This window comes from Rhinatrema bivittatum, chromosome 6 (genome assembly GCF_901001135.1).
Source record: "Rhinatrema bivittatum chromosome 6, aRhiBiv1.1, whole genome shotgun sequence".
In the NCBI taxonomy this organism is placed as follows: domain Eukaryota; kingdom Metazoa; phylum Chordata; class Amphibia; order Gymnophiona; family Rhinatrematidae; genus Rhinatrema; species Rhinatrema bivittatum.
The window spans coordinates 328,982,230-329,003,204 of record NC_042620.1 but is presented as its reverse complement, the minus strand read 5'-3'; the positions used below and the strand labels follow the sequence as shown (position 1 = coordinate 329,003,204).

General features: G+C 46.6%; 1 protein-coding gene across 1 annotated transcript in view; it reads right to left on the bottom strand.

The window, feature by feature from the left end:
* NEXMIF (neurite extension and migration factor) overlaps nucleotides 1–20,963 on the bottom strand; it is a 466,775-nt gene extending 445,812 nt beyond the window's left edge. Inside the window, exon 1 of the mRNA XM_029607665.1 lies at nucleotides 20,428–20,963. The gene's annotated coding sequence lies outside the window, so the exon portion shown is untranslated. The remainder of the gene's footprint in view (nucleotides 1–20,427) is intronic.
* Nucleotides 20,964–20,975: the final 12 nt, after the last annotated feature.

The following is a 20,975-nucleotide window of genomic DNA, read 5'->3' as shown; positions in this document are numbered from 1 at the left end:
CCAGCCTCGTTAAAAGGGTCTTTCCCTCGTCTCATCGAGCCTAACCTGCCTTACTGTCGGTATTTCTAATAAACTCTGTCCTGCCGATCTTCGTTTACGGAGTGGCTTATAAAGTTTTAGAGCCAAGTTTACTCACATCGAAGGATCAGCGCACGATGGATCAAGGTTGATGATTTTAAAATTGTAGCCTCCATTTTCTAGGCAGCCAGCTGGAAGGGCACACAGAGCTGGCGTAATATGGTCACATAATCCAGGCTCTCTTAATGACCTTGCTGATGCATTCCGCACAGCCTGTAAACCACGCCGCACGTTTGCTGGAACACCAACACAGAGAGCATTGTCATAGTCTGATTTGGAGATAACCAAATACTGACTTATGGTAATGAAATCATCAGCTGTTTAAAAAAAAAAAAAAAAAGTTTTCAAACCCTGCAATGCTTTCAATTTAATTAATACTCTACTGGCTACTTGTCTTATATGTTCTTTCATTAACAAGTTGGATTTGAGTTTTATCCCCCAAGTTTCTTACTACTGTCAAGATAGTAATATTCCAATCGTTAAACTGAAAAAATGCGGTTAGTCCTCGGAGGGAGCCCTGCTCAGTATAATGACATTGGTTTTCCTGACATTAAGCGCAAGTTTGTTTTTGCAATCATTAAGTGAGCTTAAACAATGTCCCACTTGGACAAGAGTCTTCGGGATGGATGACAACAGCCCGCTTACATGGAAAAATATAACGCGAGTTCAGTAAGGATACAGTGAAACATTTTGTTAGGAAAATGTTGACTAGAACTAGACCAAAGACCAATTCGTGAAGCACACTGCTGGTAAACCCACTCACTCAACCCATCCTTCCTCAGCGAGAACGCCATTTACCAATACTCTTTCTCACCTCTCGCTCAAGCAGTTTCTAACCCAGTCAGTCAGTCACTTTAAGATCCACACCAAGGGTGCTCAGTTTATTTATAACTTTCCTATGCAGAACCCTGTCAAAGGCCTTACTGAAATTCAAGTGCACTACATCTAGCGCTCTCCTCATCCAAGTCTCTGGTCACCCAATCAAATCAATTGATCAGATTTGTCTGATCTCTGATATAAACCACTCTGCCTCTGATCCTGTAATCCACTGGTTTCCAGAAACCGCACTATCCTCTGTTTTAACGGCAACTACATTAATTTGCTCGCTAAAGGGGTCAGACTAACCGGCCTGTAGTTCCCAGCCTCCTCCTTACTTCTATGAAGAGGAACCACATCTGCCCATCTCCAGTCTTCTGGAATTATTCCCGACTCTAAAGTAGTACTGAATAGGTCAGCCAGCAGAGCTACCATGTCGGTTCTAAGTTCCCATAATACCCTCGGATGTATACCATCTGGCCCCATCGCTTTATCTACTTTTAGTTTTGCTAGCTCCTTGTTAACACAGTCTTCTTTAAATTGATTGAAGCCTCTTTCAATTGCATTCCTATTGTAGTCCTGTGGGAATTCTGCGCTACTGCGCTGGGCCTGCTTCTTCTTTGCCGCGAGCGGACTGTCCCACTTGCGGCAAAAATGAAGCAGGCCCAGGCATGCCGCGAGCAGAGGCCGTCCCACTCACAGCAAAAAAGGAGCAGGCCCCGGTGTACCACAAGCGGAGGCCATCCCGCTCACAGCGAAGATGGAGAAGATGTCGGTGAGAGAGTGTGTGTATGTAAGATTGCAAGCCTGAGGTGTGAGAGACAGCATGTGTGAAGGTGCATGGGTGTGGGTGCCAGAGAGAGGGAGCCTATGTGAGGGGATTGTGAAGGAGTATGTATGTGAATGAGAGGCTCAAAGCTAGTGTGTGTGAAAAAAGGGGTTGTGTGTAGGTGAAGGTGCTTGTTTATGAGAGAGGGAGCCTGTATGAGGGTGTGTGTATGTGTAAGAAAGAGAGCCTGTGTGAAGGGATGTGTTTATGTGTGTGTGTGAGTGAGTGAGTGAGTGAGTGAGTGAGAGAGAGAGAGAGGGGGGGGAGCCTATGTATAGGGAGGGTGAACAAGAGAGGAAGCCAGTGTGCAGGAGTGTGTGAGAGAGAGGGGGAGTCTCTGTGTGTGTGCACGAGAGAGAGAGAGAGAGCAGGGAGCCTGTATGAGGGGATGTGTGCACGAGAGAGAGAGAGAGGGGATGTATATGTGCACTAGAGAGAGGGAACCTGTGCATGTGTGAGAGAGAGGTGGAGAGGGAGCCTGTGTGAGGGGCAGGATTGAGAGAGAGGGGGTCAAACTCTGGGAATGGAGACAGGGTAGAAAGGATTGAGCCTAGAGGAGGAGGGGAGATAGTGGCAGATGGAGGAGTTGGAGCCTGAGGGGGCAAAGTGAAAGGAGACAGGCCAGGAGAGTAGGGAGAGAGGGTGGAAGAGACACTTACAATGAACTTCTAGGGAAATTCTGCTCAAAATATTTAAAACTCGGCATCTTTAAGTAATAACTTTTTTCTGTATATTTTAAATTAAAGACTGTCATGTATATTGTGTTATTTTAAAATGCAGAATTTTAAGTTTTTGTGCACAAATTTCAAATTTTTGTGAGTAGAATTTTAATTTTTTTTTTTGCCCAGAATTCTCCCAGGAGTACTATTTGTGGCAGTTATCTCTGGCCCTATCCAAAGCCTTTTCTCAATGAACATTGAACAGAAACATAGAAACACAGTAGGTAATTACCATAGGGCCCATCTCATTTGCCCAATCTACTGCTGCAGTTCCCAGCTGATCGCTGGCCCTACCATTCACTTTTTTACTTCAATTAACCCTTTCTTCATCAATGCGTGAAAACTTCTGAAATGGCAGGAAATGTTACCCAGGTGATCACAACATCTATCAGAAGAAAGACTGCTCCTCTCACCTCTGCATTAGGAATTTAGCACAAAATATTAAAAATTCTGGGCACAATATTTTAAAATTCTGCAGACTGTATTTGTTCAGCTAACAAAATATAATTAACATCTTTAAGTAATAATGAACTTCAATGCAGTACAGAAAATGAATATTACTCAAGGATGAGATTTCATTACACCTATTAATTTCCTTTCCTTGAGTCCAGCTAGTGGGTTTTACTCTGCTTCTAGCTGATAGGAGAGAGAAGAGACATCTCTTTCTCTGGGGCATCATCACTGGATAAAGGGAGGTGCAGCCTGGGCACTTGCCAGAAACCTATCAAAGCAATGGAGTGAGCTCCTAAACCAACAGTACCTTTGCTTTTACCAGGAGTATGGCGCCTCTACCAGTTTCTCCTAGATAGGAGGAGAGAGTGAGGAGGAAGACGATGAGATGACATATAGGAGGTCCAGCTGCTTCCCTAAGGAGAGGACTAAAGTCTCTAGGTCTCCCAAAGAATAGGCAAGGAGAGAGCAAAAGAGAATTACATATGTGCAGCCACTGTATTCTCAGGTGGGTCTTGGATGAGTCTAGCAGGACTCAAGGAAAGGAAATTGACAGGCATGACTACATTTTAACTTCCTTATCTTGCTGCTAGACCAAGACAAGTGGGAAATGTCCAAGCTTAGTGGGAGGAAGACAGGCCTGAGTTGAGAATGCCTGCCCTGAATGCAGCATTTGCCTTGGCTTGTACGTTCAGTCTGCAAGGATGACCAGGTGGGTGCCACTGCAAAATATTCTGCCCATGAGGACATCTGGCCCCTCATGAAATGAACCTGGAGCGCATGTTGGCCCTTCAACAAGTATGCAGATGCAATCACCTCTTTGATCCATCTGATCAGGAGTAGCCTTGGTCTGCTTCTCCCCTATGGAGGCCACCAAACAGTACAAATAGCCTGTCTGTTTTCTGAAAGGGGTCTGGCATCTCCACATATCTGAGAATTTTGCGTCAGATATCTAAAAGATGGAGTCTGCTCCCTTACCATGACATTCACTGTTCCAGAAGGTTGGCAGTGAGGCAGACTGATTCAAATGAAAGGGTAACTTCACTTTCCGGAGAAAGGACAAAACTAGCAGAAAGGTAACCACTTCAGCAGAGAACACCAGGTAGGGATCTCTGCAGGATCAGGTCTGAAATACCTGATGTGACCACCAGAAAAACCTTCTTCAAAGAAAGATCCTTTAAAGAAACTCATTTCACAGGCTCAAAGAGTGAACATACAAGCGCATTAAGGACCAAATTAAGGCCCCACTAAGGAACCAAGAACCAAAACAGAGGGCAGATATGCTTGACCGCATCAGATGAAGTGGGCTACATCTGGATGTGCAACCACAGAGCAACCTTTGACAAAACCTCTGTAGCAGGAAATGGCTGCAACCTGCAGCTTTAGAAAACTAAGTGCTAGCTTGTTATCTAGGTCTCCCTAAGGAAGACCAAGATGGCTGCAATTTCTGCCCTATAAAGTGAAACTGACAGTTTCTCACAGAAGCTCTCAAAGCGGCGCCAAATCCGAACATACGCCAAGGAAGTTGAGTTCTTATGGGGCCTTACATCGTTGCAATAACCTCAAAGAAGTACCCCATCCTGTGCAAGCGATCCCTCTCAAGCGTCAGTCCATAAGACAAAACGGAGATGCGACCGCCATCTGAACTGGCCCCTGCAATAACAGGCCACATCTTTCAGGTAACCAAAGAGAAGGCCCAGCTAGTAGTCTTACCAGATCTGCATACCAAGATATTCTTGGCCAATCAGGTGCTACTAGCATCACTGTAGATAAGTGGTCCTCTCTCTCTTTTTCATAATCTTACTTATGAAGGGCCAAGGCAGGAAAACAAAGACGTTTCTCCTTTGGCCATGGCAGAAGCAAGTCATCTATTCCAATGGCTGAGGAACCTGTTGATCTTGAAATTCCTGCAGGTTGCCATCAAGTCCATAAAGGAAACGCTGCATTGGTCCACCATTAACTGAAAACTCTCCTGGCTGAGTTCCCACCCCCTAGTATCCAGAAAGTTTCTGCTGAGAAGGTTAGCCCAGACCTTTTCAACTCTTGCAATGTGAGCCGAAGAAAGGCGATCTTCTGGGCCAACCTGGGACTTCTTGCTTCTTCACATCTGCGACTGCTGTGGCATTGTCCAACAGCACTCAACCTGACCTTCTCTTTACTAATTGAGGAAACTGAACTAGGGCTAGCCTAGTTTATGGACCATAAGGCCACCATAAGGTCCAGAGGCCCTGAGTCACCCCAAACACAACATTGAGCCCCCAACCCACTGCACTCACATCTGAGTTACTATAATCCAGGAGAGAAACTCCAAATCCATTCCTTTCAACAAATTTGAGGGCATCGCCCGTCACTTCAGGTTGTCCTTTGCTGGAAGTGGGATGGGCAGATGAATGTTGTAGTTCTCAGGCTTAGGGGACCAACGATATAGCAAGGACAACTGCAGGAAACACGTGAGCCTTGGCACATGGAACTAAGTCCAAGGCAGCCTCCTTAAGCTACTGTAACAGCATAAAGAGTGTCCATTCTAAAATAGGCAATCTGGAGACCCTTGTTGACCCCCTTCTCTCCTGGCAATTGAAATGCAGGGGGAAATCACAAAGACATCAGCGATGGGAATCGAAAGCTCACTTCTACACATCTAGAACACACTGATCCCAGAACCGTGTCGGAAGGGACCCACTGAATCTCAATGGGACAATGAAACACCTCCTGATGTCCCATGGGTGTCACTCTTTGGCCCCACAAAAGGAGTGATTCCTGCCATGAAGATCTCCCTTCACCAGTTCTCTCCCCTCGCCCCCTAAACTTTCTCTGTCTCTGCCTCCCCTCTTTTAGCAGGCCCCTTAGTTTTCTCTCTATCTACCATCCCCTCTTTATAGAGACCCCCAGCTCTCTTTTTTTTTTATTTATAAAGTTTTATTGACCATGTAACAGAATGGCATGACATTGTTAAAATCAACAATACATCATGGACATTATTGGTCAAGCATTTTATAACCAACAGAAGCAAGTTCCCCCGTAATACCCACCCCTCCCCAGCTCTCCATTCGATACCATTGGATCTTTACAGAAGTAAAACAAGCATGTAAGTGAATGCAATATCACGTAATATAGCCAAAGTGAGCATTACCGCTGCCCAGTATCAGTAGGTCTGTGAAAATATTCTAGGATAAAGGGAACAACTGGGAATCTTTACAGAGAAAACAATACTCCATTTATCCTATTGGACCGTGCCCTTTTAACCACTCTTTCATTGGGTTCCATGTATCATGGGAAGCTGCTACCCTGGCACGTTTCACAGCGGTCAGATATGCCATGCGATAGTGGGTGTAGAGCCTATGGATGACAGCAGTTAAAGACGGAGTGTCCGGCTGCTTCCATGCCTTCGCTAATTCACAACGAGCACCAATATTGTACCTGTAATCTGAATGTCTGGTGTGCTTTACTCAGCTTCTCCGCAGGCATATTTAACAAAACATATTTGATTACTTAAGGCTCATCTCCCAACCCTACTTCGCTTAACCAGCCCCTGATCTGGTCCCAAAAAAACCTTGGGGCAGGACCACCAAATATGTATAAATGAGTCCGTCTGCCCACAATTCCTCCAGCATTTACGAGAGACATTGGGAAACATGGCATGAAGTCGTGCCGGAGTTAAATGCCATCTATATAAGATTTTATAACAATGTTCCTGTATTGCTGCTGAGATAGAACATTTTGCTGTCCTGTGGAACACAATATCCCAATCCTCTTCACTTAGCATCTCCCCTAAATCTTGTGTCCATGCTTTGATGTGTGAGAAGACATGTGGTGTATGTACACTGAATAAAGAATACATTTTCGGTATTATGTCCTTCATTTTTCCAGCATGTTCACAGAAATTTTAAAATAAAGATTTGGTTGCACGAAGCGTCTGGTTGTCTAGGAATGTTTTCATGAAGGGCCTTGCTTGCGCAAAACCTAGGAAATTGGTCGCACATCGCTGGTGCTTAAGTCTGAAAGTCTGCATAAGATATCACCACACCCTCCTTCAAGAGCCGGCCAACATAGACAACGTCACGGGCAGCCCATACCGAGAAGGCCTGGGAGTCCATGCCCACAGGAAAAATTGGTATTGTGTAACAAATGGATGAGATGGAAGAGTTTAAAGGAGCCTTCCTGTTTAGGTTTCCATTGGGTCTATACCTTAAGATTATTTGCCAACGCAAATGGCATATGCCTTACCGGCCGCCATGTCTGCCTAGGTTGCCACGGAGTGGCCTGTAGCTGCATGGCCACAATTACTTGTTCCAATCTTACCCACTGCTTAACAGCGACCCTGTTATAAACAGCTATCAGGGCGATGAGTTGCGCAGCTCCAAAATACCATAACAAGGTAGGAACCCCCCATTCTTTTTAGGCAAAAAAAAAAAGAACAGCTCTAGCGATTCTTGGTGACCTCTTTCTCCAAATGTAACTAAAGATCCTTTTCTGCCACGACTTTAATATAGTTGCAGGTATATGAATGGGACTTGTGGAAAAGAAATACAAAAAAAACGGGGCAATATGTTCATCTTTACGATCGCTATACGACCCATCCACGAGAAGTGTTCCCTGCTCCACTTGCTAAGGTCTTTCTCAATCTTTTTCCAAAGAGGTCAGACAAGTCAGAACCTATTTGAACCCCCAGGTACTTAATTGAATTTTGGGCCCAGCGAAAAGGGAAACCTCTCTTTATCATAGTTCACCTTAAATCCAGCCACCCTATGGAAATTGTCGAGCTCTCCCAGCACCGCGGCCAGAGAGGCTCCTGGTTCTATATCGTCTGCAAAAAGGGAAATTTTAAAATGCATATCCTGCAGTGTTACACCTTGATACTCCTTGAGTTAGGAACCCGGGTAGCAAAGGGCTCCAAAAACAGGAGCAAACAACATGGGGGATAACGGGCATCCTTGCCTTGTACCGTGCTGTACGTCAAAACTGTCTCCATATCCCCCATTAACCTTGACCCTGACCTTGGGAGAGTCATATAACTTCATTATCCACTGTTGAAAAAAATATCCCAAATTGCATTTTCTGCAATACTTTAAATAAAAAGGGCCAATGGACCAAATCAAAAGCCTTTTCGGCATCTACAGATAATAAGACGGATGGGATATGATTGCCTTTGACCCAGTCCACTAGATCGACCACTTTGCGAATATTGTCGCTGGCCATAGGAGCAGGGATAAAACCCGCTTGCTCACTATGCACCAGAGTGGGTATGACTGTCTTCAAATGCTCCGCCAATATCCTAGCCAAGATCTTAAGGTCCCAGTTAATCAATGATATAGGTCTATATGAGCCATAGAGCGTCGCATCTCGCCCTGGTTTTGCCAATATCGTTACACCCGCTACACTGGCGTGGTCCGCTAGGACATTAGAAACCCAGAGGGAATTAAACATTTCCGTCAGTGGTGTAGACACTATATTACTCAATTTCTTATAATAAGCCCCGGAAAGGCCATCGAGACCAGGTGCCTTGCTCGGTTTTAGAAGCTTAATGGCATATAGAACTTCAGACTCCCGAATGGGGCCATCTAGGAGGGTTTACTGCTCGGGGGTAAGCGGTGTTAGAGAAACAGAGTCCAAATATGAGTCAATATCTGATTCAAGGATGTGATCCTCGGCCTTGTATAAGGTAGCATAAAAGTCCGTAAAGCAGTCCCGAAGGTGAAGTATTGAACCGCTTCCATTATTAATTTGGGCAATATTGTTCAGTGCCGGCACCACCCTTGACCTCCTGGATAGTAGGCGCCCCGCTTTGTTTCCCCCTTCATAAAAATGTTGCTTGGTCACCTCTAGTGCCAAAGCAATGGACTCAGCTTCTAGTTTTTGGAGTTCTTCTTCAACAGCAGCCAACCTCTTAAAAATGTTGGGGCTTTCAAAAGATTGGTGTTGGCATGGCATTTGGGCTATTTCTCTAAGTAAATGGGGCCCGTTGTTTCCCTTTCTGTTTTCTGCGACACGTGGCCTGTGATATTAGCAGCCCCCGAGCCACAGTTTTAGAAAATTCCCAGATTACTGGCGACGTGTGGTTAAGCCGAGTTATTAATTTTACAAGTATTCCTGAAGTCTCTCTCCTAAACGAGCTAGGAAAGAAGTGTCGTGCAAAAAAAAGGTGTTTCATTTAATCGCCAGTAACGCTGCCCAGAATGTGGGATCATAAACCATACTGCAATCCACATTGGCGCATGATCCGTCCAGGTGATGGGTTCTATGCCCATCCTGACCAACCTATTTTGCAACTGAGTGTCAGCCAAAAAAATAATCTATCCTGGAATAAGAGTGATGTGCATGGGAGTAAGAGGAGTAGGTATGGGTGGCCGGGTGTCTCTGCCTCCATATATCCTGTAAGCCCCAGTGTTTCATTAAAGAGACCAGGGCCTGTCGGGCCGAGGAGGGCGTAGCGGTAACTCTGGGGGAGTTGTCAAGTAAAGGGTTACAGGTCACATTAAAATCTCCCCCCCCCCCCCCCCAGTATTAGCGATCCCTCAGCATGTTGCACGCGCAGAGCATCAAGCTTGCGAAAAAAGTGTCCCTGTCCGGAGTTGGAGACCAACGTTATCGCCTCCCTACCCAGGCGCGGATCAGTGGTTAAAGTCAATACCTCATGGATTAAATCTTTTGCTACTAAGATGCCTATCCCCCGCATGTTTAGCCTCTTGAGTACTTGCAGCAAGATATTTATGGGGGTATTGTCTATAGGATAATAAATGCTCATATCTTTTACGTAAACGAGTTTCCTGCAGCATTGCCATAGATGCTCTGTGAGTCAACAGCTCCCGTTCCAGTGCGATGGCGTTTATAGCAGTGGTTAAGGCCTTTAACATTAATAGATATAATGCTTTCTATCTGTGCCATCATACACAAGCCTATACAACATCAGCATCGCCCTGGTAAATGCTCTACAGCTAAAAAGCATAAATCTCCTGACATATCCAATATGGATTATGCGAATTGGAGAGCCATCCCTACTCTCCCACCCCCCCTATTGCCCCCCCCCCTTCAAGCCTCCCAACCTCCAGGGAGGGCCCCCATCGCAGTCGGGAAGGGCCGCAACCATACCCCCCTCCCCTGGAACACTCAATTTTAACCTAAACAACCTTGGCCATCATAGAATTAAGCAAAGTCAAACATTGAAAATCATTAGTCCGACGTGTAGGGTGAGCACTATCTCCCACAGTCTGCTTTGCAACTGAGTAAGCGGTGTGCTAGTAGCTCCCCTCTGGATATCCTCTAGAAAAGTGGTCCTCAACCCTGTCCTGGGGGCCCACCAGCCAGTCGGGTTTTCAGGATACCCACCATGAATATGCATGAGAGAAACTTTGCATATTGTGGAGGCAGTGCATGCAAATTTTCTCTCATGCATATTCATGGTGGAGATCCTGAAAACCCGACTGGCTGGTGGGCCCCCAGGACAGGGTTGGGGACCACTGCTCTAGAAATCAACCAGGACTCCATCGGACAGTATCCGTAAGGACTGTAAAATTCCTCGGGCAGTCATCCTTGATCCGAAAGCGCTGATCTCGGGTCCTCGGAGGGTCTCCGCAGGAGTTTTCCTCCTTTGCCCGTCCTATGCCAGCGAGGATGATCATCAAGTTTCTGCGGCCGAGTCGCCTTCTTAGCATTGATGATGTCCGGTTGAAGCCCAGCTTTGTCCAACGCCTCTACCACCTCAGCGGCCATTTTTACTCTGTATGTTGTTATTCCTTTCACCGTGATTTGAAGCCCAAAGGGAACGTTCTCTGTCCTCAAAAAACAAGTCGCATCTCGCAATTCATACCTTCGCCGCAGCGTGGACAAGTCTATGCCGAGAGAGTGGCCTTCCCAGGACCAGCTGTTCTGTTTTGTTTTTTTTGCCATATCAAGGATTTGCGATTTTTGCAGATAACTGTGGAAACAGATGATAATATCGCGCGGGCCGAGCGTCCGACCGAGGCCCCAACGCTCTGTGCGCGCTCTCTGGTTTAATGGTTTGTGATTCTTCATCCACTGTAACTGACTGTGGTTGCCCCTCTTGTAGCAAAACTTTGCATACCTATTCAGCCACCTCTTGTGCATGGCCATAGTTAGGCGAGTCAGGGACTCCCCTTATACGTATATTGCCACCTGCGTGACCTGTTCTCCAGGCCCTCGACCTTGTCCTGAAGGGCGGCCGGCTGATTTTCCGTCAAGCTATGTTGCCTGTCCAGCTTGGTTAGTGCCCCCGCATGGCCGTCCATGCGTACATCAACATCATCAACCCTGTGGCCCAGGTTATTAAAGTCGTCTCTCAAATCATTAGTAGAGGCCAGCAATTCCTGTTTGTGAGTTTTGAGGTCTGACCTGAACGCCAGGAAGCACCTCCCCCCCCCCCCCCGGGTCTCATCTCGCCGTTGCTGTGGGTTTAGTGTTGAATCAGTCCCTGCCTGCCCGGCATCGCCGGCGCCATCTTGGAGGAGGAGGATCGCGGGGCTGCCGTCTGCTGAAGGAGAATTGCTTGAGATCAGCTGTTTTTCCTTCTCACCGCCATCTGTGAGTTATCCGCCGTGCCTGAGAATCTCCCAGTTTTAAGTCGCGCGTCCGCTGCCAGGTTTGTGAGCTAAATTTGTGTTCCGAGGGAGAGAGACGTTCAATTCAAGCGACCATTCCCGGCCCCTGCGGAAGAGCACCCCCCACCCCAGCTCTCTCTTATCTTCCCCCCCCCCCATGCTTGCTGTCTCTCTCTCTCTTGCTTAAGCTCCACCGGACCCCCCCACTGCTCCCTCTTTTTTTTGGGTCACACAGGCCAAGGCCAACGCTGCAGGCTCATCTCTTCCACCCTGTGTAGGCCGACACCACTTTCTCTCAACTCTCCTCCGATCCGCACAGGCCAACCCGCCCCTGCTCCTCTCTCACTTCCAGCTGACACAGAGGCCATTTCCTGCCTCTCTTCCAGCCCCCAGGGGTCCCCACTGCCGTCGTCGCTGCTCCCCGGTCCCCCACGCCCAATTCCGTGGGGCAAATGCGGAATTCTGCGGAGGGGAAATCCGCGCCACCGCGCGACGCGGAATTCCTCCGGCGCCAAACGCCAAAACAACCCAGTTTTGCCTCTTATCCTGCAAAAAAACGGCTGCAGAGGAAAAAAAAGCAAGCTATAAAAGAAGCCATTTTTAAACCTCACACAAGCACTCAAAACATTTCAATCTAACAGTTACACTCCCTGTTTGGACTAAAATGTAGGTGAATGTTGCAATCACTCCTGAATTTCTGTTTGATGGGCTCTCTTCCAAGTGTCAGTCAGGTGCATGCAGAAAAAAAAAGGCTCCCGGCTTCCTGCTTAGAGCGCCAGGCTTCCAAAACAGACGTGCATTTGAAGAAAGAGAATGAAAAAGTTTTAAAAAATAAAAATAAAAAAATGTGCACAATGTGATGCCAGCGCTGAGGACAACGGGGCCAGGCCCAAGTGAAGGGGGACCTTAGTAGCCAGACTGAAACCAGGTGAAAAATCCACTACCCAGAAGCGCAGTTATTACAAGGAGTCTGGGTTACACAAGCTTCCTCAATTTAAAAGTCTTTCCATCCATTTTTATCACACAAACGACATTTTCCCTGCATCACCGAATTCATCTTCCTGCGGTAAAATATGGCAGAGCCGATGATAAGAAAAGACACTGGTAACTATTTATAGAGCTTAAAACCGTTAACATTAATCTATAGGACAGTTCACAGCCAACCTAACCTGAACTTCCAAGAGAGATTTCACAAATCAAACACAATACAGAGGAACTCTGGAACAAGGGAAAGCAGAGCTGGTAAAATACAGGACACAACACAAGAACCAGACTGCAATTGAATTGTTTCCACCTTGTCTTTTTTTTTTTTTCTGTCATTTTTGGGTTGTTTTTTCCTTTTTTTTTTTTTTTACTTCTAAGCTCGGATCTCCCTTTCTTCTTTCCTTAGTTGGGCTGCAGGGAAAAAATATTCATAAGAACTATCCCCCCCCCTTCCTCCCCCATAAACAGAAAATCCTAATGCACTGTGCCCCCCCCCCCCCCCCCCCCACGGCAAATCAAACAATTCCATCAGAGAAGGGACGGCGGGGCGAGCTATTTCACCAGGAACCCTGGGGCGGACACCCGAACAGATCAGATATCTGGCTTTAGCACTTTTGAACTCTCTTCCGATGACAACAAACACATACACACGCTTACGGGACAGGTTCGGTACTGCTCATGACAAGTTTTTCTCAGCTGTGAAGGTGCAGTGTGGGTTCGAGGGTAGTCACTGCATAGAAGGAAACATCTGAAATTGCAGAAATGCTGGCATCAAACAACCCCAAGTCTGGGAATGACAAAGCAAGGCGGGGGGGTGGGGAGCATGGAAGCAGGTTGCTTCGTAAAACCCGCTCATTTAAAGATAAGAGTTGGTGTCGGCTTTCGCCTGGCGCACGCCGTGTTTGCGTTCATTCACCAGGTTTTATTCTGACGCTGACGTTTTAACGACTGCTCTAGTGCGACCCAACCAGGCCTTCCGCAGCAAAAAAACCACACACACACACACACACACACACACACGCTATTCCTAAGGGCCCTTTTACAGCGAGGCTGGATTTTCCAAAGACTTTCACCGGGCACACAGAATGGGAAAACCCTCTGGGGAAACAGATTCTTAAGGAAGATCCTTTCAGTAAAAAAAAAAAAAAAAAAAAGTGTACTTTCCCCGTTTTGTGCCATAGCAAATAAACATCAAAAAATAACATTTTACCGTCTCACAAACTGGGGGAGGGAGAGCAAGGGCATAAACTTTAAGGAACAGTTACTACTAATTAAAATGAGTTCTTTATACAGAAAAAAATCACATAGGATAATTTGTGCTCTATTTTTTTCCTCAACTGTGCTTTTTCTCTTTTTTTTTTTTTTATTAATATAAATGATATTTTTTCACAAAAGTTATCGCTTGCTTTGCAGCTGGGAAACCGCCGTTGCTGGCAAAGCGGTCCCCGCGTTACCGGCGCCGTCCTAGTGACAACAGCAGGCACCCAAGAATCACTGGTAAGGTTTCACGGATCTGCATGCCAGGCTCTCGTGCAAATGCCAAGCGCCGGGAGGTCTGCAGACAGCCCTAAGCAGAGAGGCCAGCAAAGGGGTGGGAAGACGAGCCAGGCACCGTGCAGAGAGGCGCGGGGAGGCAAAGAAGAGGTTTCAAAACAAGCCAAGCGATATCGGGCCTTGCCAAAAAAAAAAATAGGTACGAAAACCTCTTCAATTACCTATTTAAAGATCATTAGGATACTAAATTAATGGGCGGGGGTTTTCCTTCGGCAAATAGCGCAAGCTTTGACGTGTGTGTGTGGAATACCCATAGATAGATATGCAGGGCCTACGTGACCCCTGAATCCCAACGTCCTCCACCCACCCCACACCCAATTAAAAGTATGCATTTATACCAGATTTTACAAGAAAAAGAAAAAAATATCACTCAGAGCAGCGCATGTAAATATAACATGCACATTGCAGTGAACCAGAAAATCCTGCTAAAAAAAATAAAAAAAAGACACTTGTAACCCATATGATATTGGGTTCCAAGTGAAATGTAGCATGTGTTGGATGCAGGCTCTCACAAAACCATGAGGAAACAATTATAACTGCACTCTAGTAAACCTCCCATACCAAAACAGCACTAACTGCCAGCACTCAATCAGTATCAACCCTACCTGCGAAAAGACGACACTAAAATACCAATATTAGGGAAACAAAACAAGCCAGGCTGCTGCAGATCCCTACGCAGAAACCGCAGCCTAGCAGAAATACCTCACCTCCATCACAGACAGATCTTCACCAAACACAAATAAACAAAATCTGCAATGGAAACCAAATGGGGGAAAAAACAAAACAGAATTACTGCCATTCTTCATAAAATATCAAACAATAAAATCAAGAAATGTAAATCATCAACAACAAAGCCATGCTATTAAAAATATTTCAAAATAGCTGACAAACAGAATGATATCCAATAATTAAAAACTCACAAAAATGTAAAAAAAACATTTCAAACTCCAAAATAATATTGAAAAACAGCAGACATATCAAACACCCAATGATTAAAACAGGGATAAAAAAAATTCCCCTCCTCTCCATGCCTGGGAACTTTTGATTTCCAGATGTCCTGAGACTATCACGGATTAGCTGATGGGATTTGGGGGGGGGGGGGGGGGTTGTTGCATACACACTTTCTTCTCTTTCTCTCATGAACACTCACACACTATCTCATTCTCACACACTCCCTCCCTCACACACCCTCATTCATTCTAACAGGCTCCCTATCTCTCTCAAGCACACAGGTTCCTTCTCACATGTACATGCTCACACAGGATTCCTTCTCTCACACACACACACACCCTCACACAAGCTCTCTCTCTCACACACACCCTCACACAAGCTCTCTCTCACACACACACACACACTCACACAAGTTCTCTCTCTCTCTCACACACACACCCTCACACAAGCTCTCTCTCTCTCTCACACACACACCCCCTCACACAAGTTTGCTCTCTCACACACACACCCTCACCACAAGCTCTCTCTCTCTCACACACACACACCCTCACCACAAGCTCTCTCTCTCTCTCTCACACACACCCTCACACAAGCTCTCTCTCTCACACACACACACCCTCACACAAGCTCTCTCTCATACATACACACACACCCTCACACAAGCTCTCTCTCATACACACACACCCTCACACAAGCTCTCTCTCACACACACACACACCCTCACACAAGCTCTCTCTCATACACACACACACACACACACACACACCCTCACATAGACACTCTCTCTCTCTCATACTTCCTCAGGCCCAGCAGTACCAGGTGTGCAAACTGTGCAATTGCACAAAGCGGCACACCCCGGGAGAGTGGTGGATGGGGGCACTCCAAGAGCAGCAAGAAACCCATGCAGCTACCAGTGGACCCCATCCCACCGACGGCAAAAAAGAGGAGAGATTTGCACACCGGCTTAAGAAGAGGGAGCTCATTTTGTGGCAGTAAACCCTTGCGGTGCTAGCACTTCCCGTTTGCTCATCTCGTGCATCGCGTGATGAGCATACAGGAAGAGCTAACACCACGAGGGTCGAGTACTGCAGGACCGGCCGGCACACGAGGAGCCGCAGGAAGGTCTTCAGCAGCAGTGCAAACAATCTTATCCTCTCCCAAGGAGTTAAGGCACGGGGTGGTGGTAGTGGCAGTAGCAGAAGAGGAATAAGAGACCCTTGGATTCTCCCTGGGCACAGGTTGCTTGTATGTGTGAATAGGAGCTGGGGGGAGGGGATGGGTGTGCATGTGTGAGAATGGGAGCCTGCCTTGAGGGGAGATGTCAAAAAAATGTATGCTGCCCCCACCAATCCACCACAAACTCAGGGTGACTGGAAATCAAAGGTTTTCAGGTATGGGAAGCAGGGGATCTTTCCCTTCTTGATTTAATTATTGGGTGTTTGATGTGACTGCTATTCTGAAATATTTTATTGCTGCTTGGAAATTTTTAAAAAACTTTGTATATGAGTTCCTAATTATTAGATGTTATTCTATTTGTCTTCTGTTTCTCAATATTCTTTTTATTAGTATGGTTTATTTCAATTGATATTTATTGAGTTTATTGTTTGATGATTTATGATGTTTCATGATGTTTTTTAATTGCTTCATTGCACTCAGTCTGGCTTATTGCAGTTTCCAGTTCAGTTTCTATCTCCACATTTTTATTTATACTTTATGGTTTCCTTATTCTGCATTTGGCGAGGGTTTGTCATGTGTAAGCGAGGTGAGATGTTCTGCTAGCATGTAGTTTCCCTGTAGGAATTTAGAGCAGACTGGTTTGTTCTGCTTTCCTAATAGGAGGAGTTAGGGCCTGGTGTAATATTTACCTTTTCTTCCATAGGGTTGTTCCTCTTTGAGTGCTTACAGTTAGTACTGTTGTGTTGTGGGAATTTTACTATATTGCTGTCATTCAGCTTACTCAAAGCTCTCCAAGGGCCAAACCCACGTCTAACGTGCATTACAACAGGCCTAAATACCACATCTAACGTGCATTACAACAGGCCTAAATACCACATCTAACGTGCATTACAACAGGCCTAAATACCACATCTAACGTGCATTACAACAGGCCTAAATACCACATCTAACGTGCATTACAACAGGCCTAAATACCACATCTAACGTGCATTACAACAGGCCTAATACCACATCTAACGTGCATTACAACAGGCCTAAATACCACATCTAACGTGCATTACAACAGGCCTAAATACCACATCTAACGTGCATTACAACAGGCCTAATACCACATCTAACTTGCATTACAACAGGCCTAATACCACATCTAACGTGCATTACAACAGGCCTAAATACCACATCTAACGTGCATTACAACAGGCCTAAATACCACATGGGTTCCAAGTGTCTAATTTGCAGGGTTTTCTGGGAGGCAGCACAGCAGTGCAAGTTTTTCTGTACAGCAAACTGGTGCCGGCTAGATCTCAGGCAGCACCAATTTTGTGTACCGGTACAGGGGCAGGAGCACCCGGGGATCATTTCTGCACATTCTAGAAATGTCGGACCTGTGGATGAGGATGAGGTAAAATAGGTTCATGAAAGTGTGTCAATTTTGATAGTTTGGACTGTCGGAGGGAGTGGAGCTTTTTTATTTTTTTGGCAGTGACGGGGGTCTGGGACAGACTGAGAAACTGATAGTTTCTATAATGAATTGGTTATTGGGGAAGATAAAAATTGTGTGTTTAAAAAAAAAAAAAAAAATATATATATATATATATATATATATATAGAACAGGGGGGACAGCACAGCTAAAATGTTAGCGCTGGCCCTGCTTCCTCTCTCTCTCACACATAGGCTCACAGGCTTTCTTGCTCTCTCATTCCGGGCCCCCTCTGTCCTGGGCTGTGAGCAGTATGGATCCCACCTGCGGCCCTGCCAGCCCCCTCTATCTCCCCCCCCCCCCCCCCATGAGTGGAATGATCTCTGCCCATTACCCCACCGGGGCCTCTCCATCTCCGGCCAGGAGCGGGATGGGCTGCACTCACGGCCCCCACCAGGATATTGTCCCTCATCTTCGGCTGCAAGCAGGGTGGGCTTAGCCCCGCTCTCCTCTGGTGATTTTGCTGCCCCCTAAGGGTTGGTGCTCTAGGCCACCGCTTAATTTGGGTAATGGAAGCACAGGCCCCGTGGATATGTATAGAGATAAACATAAATAGTAACTTATATAAATATTAGTCCACTGTGATATAACAATTGGCAAAAACATTTCAATATCAAACAAAAGTTCATAAGGACACCAAAACATAAATCACATTCCTGCTCTCCCTGCGACAGCCAACTTGATTTCACTCAAAATCTGTCTTTGAAACCAGGCATCCCATATTTATCGCCCCTCTTCAAAAGCATGCCAAGGCAAAGGCACACAGCACAAGTTGTGTCTCACACGCAATAACCAAAATCACTTTTCCTGTTGTCATTTGCTATCCAAATGGGTCGTGAGCCAAGGAATTTTCAAACCGCAACACGTGGAACAGCCCAAGTTTGGAAAATTTTCCACGAGGCAGATGATTAATGGCATCAACAATCCCATTTTTCACCGGGATGACACGCGGTTGCAACATCCGAGTTTATCCCATTAGCGGGTTTTCCAATTTAATGCATAAAGAGGCGTTTTAGCCCTTTTATGTGGGAATATGGGACACGACGGCAGAAAAAGCCTGTAAGGCGCACCCAAATCTGCCCATTTGCGATATCTTTCTGAATACAGAAGTTTCCTGTGTTCTTTGTGCGTGAGGTAAAGAACGCATGAAGGGGAGGCAATATCTGTCCGTCCATCTGTCCGTCCATCCCAGGCGAGCATAAGCAACAACATCCAAGCGCAGGTCCACTGGCGGTGAAGGAACACCACAGATGGACAGACCTATCAGCAGAATGCAGGAAGTGCCCAGACACTGATGACAAACAGAACAGCACAAGTGCTTTGCTCACAAACAAATTCTGGGTACCAATTTGAATCCTGGCTGAGGTCTGCCACTCTCTGGGTTGGATGGGGACGCTGCGGGACAATGTGTGTCAACTCACTCCTCATGACACACCTAGGCAGCCAGATTTTCAGCATATCCAGAATGAATATGCATGAGATAGATTTCCCTACTATATAGAGGAAAAGCATGAGAATCTCTCTCATTTATGTTCAATCCGAATACCCTGAAAAACAGACTAGCTTGGTCCGTCCCAAGGGCTAAGTTGAGAACTCCTGCTGCAGAGGCAGCACTCTCAGTTTCTTGGGGAAGGGAGGGGTGTCATAATCATTGCAAAATGGTGACACCTAGTGGCCGAATTTAGGGTCCATGATTACAGGATTCTGGAAGGAGCCCCTGGTGCAAGGCCCCCCAGTAGAGGATTATCATCGTCCATAGCTGGACTAAAAGTAAGAAGAGATAGGCTTTAAGAATTAGGGGAGGGGGGAAACCCAGATAACAAAAAATAAAGTATCGGGCAGATACATAAACGCAAATAGAATTGCACTAGATTCACCATTATTCGTATCATATTTGTCCCTGTGAAATATTTCAAAATCAGTGCATAGTACCCCTCAATTTCCTCCTCCCACCCCCAAAACAAGCAGATTATCATCATCATCAAGGTAGTATTACACTCATTTTTTCACAGTTCTTTTTTAGCCCATATTTAACCTTTTTACATGTCCAGGAAATACAAACTGGAGGAAATGCATGGAAAATTATATACAGCAAGTCAGATTATTTTTTTACCAACGCAGTGCAAAATCTATAAATGCGTATCTAGCTTAAATAGCAGCAAAATGGAAATCCTAATTTTAAAAAAAGCATTACGAGATGGCAAAACTGATGCAAGGATTTCAGGGGAGGGGGAGAGAGAGACGGGGGAATTTTTCCAACTTCCTGAAGTATTCGGCTATTTAAAAGCCATTCGGGAACGCGTTTTTTACAACGAGCAAAGCGGCTCCACGACAAGAACATGCATTCAACGAGTGATCCATCGCTCACTTTATGTGCCCCAGCATACAAGTAAATCTGCAATTGTGCACATCTTCATTCATTCTCTCTTCCTCCGAACAATCTCCTGCATCCTCTACCACAGATCTGCTTACAGAGAGAGGGTGGCTGGGAGAATCCCTTAGCTAAAATAAACCGATCTTTCAATTTTGCCTGTTAAAATAAACAAAAACAAAAAAAAAAACCCACAACACAACACCCCACAAATGCGGTATTTTCTTGCCCGCCGGGGCACCGGCTTTCTGGCCTGAAACTTAATGAATAAATGCTATCGATCGGAGCATCCTTTCTTCCGCAGCGGCGCATGCAAGCGTCGGGCAGCGGACAACGGGGGAGGGGGGGATGGGGGCTGCTGGTTTATTGTATTTTTTTTTTTTTTTATGCTGGGGTGGAGGAGGCTGCAGTCCTGCTCCCGGGGCCCTCGGCCGTGCTGCAGTCTGCGCCCATTCCCAGGGCTTACCTTGGCAAGGGACAGCGAGAGCACGTCCTCGGCTTTGCAGGTGGGGAAGGCTCTTTCGCTCGTCTTCTCTCGATGCGGCGGGGGTCACTGCTCCATGGTGCAGATTCCTTTTTTTTTTTTTTTCCCCCCTCACCCGGGCTTGGACCTCCGGTGGCTGCAGGTGGACGCGCCTCCCCTCTCCGCCGAAAGCCTCCCCCCCTCCTCCTCCTCCTCGCCTTCCCCCCACCCCGTGCACGCTTCGCCTCACTGCCTCCCTTTCCCGGCGGGCTCTTCCATGCTCCCCCCTAGTTGTCCTCCGCCGCTGCCAACTTCAGTACCGGGGAGGGCGTCAGCCACCTCTCGGCCATGCAGCCTGCGCGAGCCGGGGGGGGGGGTGGGGGGAGACTGCTGGTGGGCGCGTGCACCCCTTCGGGGTCTCGCTCTCGCGTCCCCCCCCCTCCTCCTCCTCAGGTTGCTCTCCCAGTGTAGAAGGTGCGCGCTGCTGCCATTGTTCCTCTCCCCGTTCTGGACTCCCACCAACCCCCCCCCAACCCCCAAGTCCGTCGCCC